We start from the raw sequence: 4,065 nt of genomic DNA, 5'->3' as shown, positions 1-4,065 counted from the left end.
TTTCTCCAGGAATAGCTTATTATGGCGGAGGATATATTTGTGGAAAGATTTGGCATTTGCGCTCTGTAATAACAATAAAATAACCTATTTCCTCTCGTGTTCCTGTTCTTGTTCTTGCCTTTTATGCAACTCAGATGTTCAAGAAGTTATAAGTCATACAAACATATTTCAATCTGACTTCATCAGGACCAAAAATAAAGGTTTCAAAAAGGTCTCTTAAACTTTCATTTTAGTCTTGTGTGTTTTAACCTTTTAAGAGTTTCATGTCTCCCTGTCTCTCTGTCTCTCTGTCTGTCTCTCTCTCTGTCTGTCTCTCTGTGTCTCTCTGTGTGGAGAGACTCTCTGTCTCTCTCTCTCTCTGTCTGTCTCTCTCTCTCTGTCTCTCTGTGTCTCTCTGTGTGGAGAGACTCTCTGTCTCTCTCTCTCTCTGTCTGTCTCTCTCTGTCTCTCTGTGTGGAGAGACTCTCTCTCTCTCTGTCTGTCTCTCTCTCTCTGTTGTCTCTCTGTGTGGAGAGACTCTCTGTCTCTCTCTCTCTGTCTGTCTCTCTCTCTCTGTCTCTGTCTCTCTGTGTGGAGAGACTCTCTCTCTCTGTCTCTGTGTGGAGAGACTCTCTCTCTGTCTCTGTGTGGAGAGACTCTCTCTCTGTCTCTGTGTGGAGAGACTCTCTCTCTCTCTCTCTGTCTGTCTCTTTCTCTCTCTGTCTCTCTGTGTGGAGAGACTCTCTGTCTGTGTGGAGAGACTCTCTCTGTCTCTGTGTGGAGAGACTCTCTCTCTCTGTCTCTCTGTGTGGAGAGATTCTCTCTCTGTCTCTCTCTCTCTCTCCCTCTACACAGGATAAGATAAATAAGCATAAATATGGGTTGTATTTACAATGGTGTTTGTTCTTCACTGGTTGCCCTTTTCTCGTGGCAACAGGTCACACATCTTGCTTGCTGCTCTCTCTCTCTCTCTCTCTTTCTCTCTCTCTGTGTGTGTGTGGAGATCCTGTGTTGCTTTGCGCTCCTCCGGCTGGGTGAAAAACAGGAAGTGAGTGACAGTTGACATCTGCCTGCAGTGGCAGGAAGCCTCTGTTTCTGCTCTGCTTTGTCCTGGAGATAGACAACTGTTGTGTGCACCGTGTTGCAGGCTATGGTGAGGGTTGTATTCATTAGGGAACACCGTAGCAACAGTGTTTCCTTTTCGGCAAGTTCAGGCAGTCCCTCTTTGTCTCAGTCCTTTTTCTTCCATTTTGGGGACCGATGAATTCCTGCTGTTTGCGTTGTGCAGTGGCAATGGCAGATCGAGGCCAAGCAGCGAGAGAAGTTGAAAAATACTGTAATGTTACCCTAGCCTCTAATCTTAGAAATACATTTAGTTCTTCTCAGAAGGTGCTGGAAAAATAAAACTCACACTCTGTTGGCTAAGGGGGGGGGGGGGGGGGGGGGGTGTTACCAAGCCTAAACACAATTTAGAGCATAGCCATTTTAAGAGTGTGTGTTTGTATACATACTGTATGTACTCTCAGCATTACGTAAAGAAAGTCCCAAAGGCATACTTCATTAAGAACCCAGTTTACCTCTGCACTACATTAAGAACCCAGTTTACCTCTGCAGTAAGAACCCAGTTTACCTCTGCAGTAAGAACCCAGTTTACCTCTACATTAAGAACCCAGTTTACCTCTGCATTAAGAACCCAGTTTACCTCTGCAGTAAGAACCCAGATTACCTCTGCACTACATTAAGAACCCAGTTTACCTCTACAGTAAGAACCCAGATTACCTCTGCACTACAGTAAGAATCCAGTTTACCTCTACATTAAGAACCCAGTTTACCTCTGCACTACATTAAGAACCCAGTTTACCTCTGCACTACATTAAGAACCCAGTTTACCTCTACATTAAGAACCCAGATGACCTCTACAGTAAGAACCCAGTTTACCTCTACATTAAGAACCCAGTTTACCTCTGCACTACAGTAAGAACCCAGTTTACCTCTGCACTACATTAAGAACCCAGTTTACCTCTACAGTAAGAACCCAGTTTACCTCTGCACTACAGTAAGACCCCAGTTTACCTCTGCACTACATTAAGAACCCAGTTTACCTCTACAGTAAGAACCCAGATTACCTCTGCACTACAGTAAGAATCCAGTTTACCTCTACAGTAAGAACCCAGATTACCTCTACATTAAGAACCCAGTTTACCTCTGCACTACAGTAAGACCCCAGTTTACCTCTGCACTACATTAAGAACCCAGTTTACCTCTACAGTAAGAACCCAGATGACCTCTACATTAAGAACCCAGTTTACCTCTACATTAAGAACCCAGTTTACCTCTACAGTAAGAACCCAGTTTACCTCTGCATTACATTAAGAACCCAGTTTACCTCTACATTAAGAACCCAGATTACCTCTACATTAAGAACCCAGTTTACCTCTACAGTAAGAACCCAGTTTACCTCTACAGTAAGACCCCAGTTTACCTCTGCACTACATTAAGAACCCAGTTTACCTCTACACTACATTCAGAACCCAGTTTACCTCTACTTTAAGAACACAGTTTACCTCTGCACTACAGTAAGAACCCAGTTTACCTCTGCACTACATTAAGAACCCAGTTTACCTCTACACTACATTAAGAACCCAGATTACCTCTACACTACATTAAGAACCCAGATTACCTCTGCACTACATTAAGAACCCAGTTTACCGCTACACTACATTAAGAACCCAGTTTACCTCTGCATTATGAACCCATATTACCTCTACACTACATTAAGAACCCAGATTACCTCTGCACTACATTAAGAACCCAGTTTACCTCTACACTACATTAAGAACCCAGTTTACCTCTGCATTAAGAACCCAGATTACCTCTACACTACATTAAGAACCCAGTTTACCTCTGCATTAAGAACCCAGTTGACCTCTACACTACATTAAGAACCCAGTTTACCTCTACACTACATTAAGAACCCAGTTTACCTCTACACTACATTAAGAACCCAGTTTACCTCTGCATTAAGAACCCAGATTACCTCTACACTACATTAAGAACCCAGTTTACCTCTGCATTAAGAACCCAGTTGACCTCTACACTGCATTAAGAACCCAGTTTACCTCTGCATTAAGAACCCAGTTTACCTCTACACTACATTAAGAACCCAGTTTACCTCTGCATTAAGAACCCAGATTACCTCTACACTACATTAAGAACCCAGTTTACCTCTGCATTAAGAACCCAGTTTACCTCTACACTACATTAAGAACCCAGTTTACCTCTGCACTACATTAAGAACCCAGTTTACCTCTGCACTACAGTAAGAACCCAGTTTACCTCTGCACTACAGTAAGAACCCAGTTTACCTCTGCATTAAGAACCCAGATTACCTCTGCACTACAGGTTTCAAACAGTTAAGCAAAGAAGGATAAACAAATAGTGAAATTGCCTTCCACCCCTACTTAAACATTATACTACAACAGCAGCAGTGTGTGTGTGTGTGTGTGTGTGTGTGTGTGTGTGTGTGTGTGTGTGTGTGTGTGTGTGTGTGTGTGTGTGTGTGTGTGTGTGTGTGTGTGTGTGTGTTTGTACATGTATTTGTATGTGTTTGGGATAATGTAAATACGGTATCAACAACAACATTTCATGTCTATAAATCTGGAAATTCATAAACTTCCCTTTAGGGTCTCTATTCAATCCATATCGCGTAAATTCACCGCTACAGCGTGATTTAAACCGACTGCCTTCTCGGCTCAATCGGAAATGACCTTTCAATTATGTACAGTAGTTCAATCTGTAACTCTAGGTTGCAATAAACATGTTTAAATAACAACCTTTAATTTTCACTTTATGACACAAAACACGTAGCAAAAAAGTATGTTTATTTTTGTATAATGTATTTTTTTTCCTTCATAAAAAAAAAAAAAAGTCCAAAATAAAAACAACGGTTACATCATCAGCCCGATCTCAACCTCAATGACCTAAATTGATATACGTTTCTTTCCTTTCTTGTGCTTCGATCCATCGAGGGAGAAAAGCATCATATAAAAAAATACTATACAGAGAAATAGAACTTCGATAAAACAC

Source organism: Oncorhynchus clarkii, unplaced genomic scaffold (genome assembly GCF_045791955.1).
Source record: "Oncorhynchus clarkii lewisi isolate Uvic-CL-2024 unplaced genomic scaffold, UVic_Ocla_1.0 unplaced_contig_11487_pilon_pilon, whole genome shotgun sequence".
NCBI lineage: Eukaryota > Metazoa > Chordata > Actinopteri > Salmoniformes > Salmonidae > Oncorhynchus > Oncorhynchus clarkii.
The sequence above is the reverse complement of the archived record's forward strand: the minus strand, read 5'-3'. Positions refer to the sequence as shown.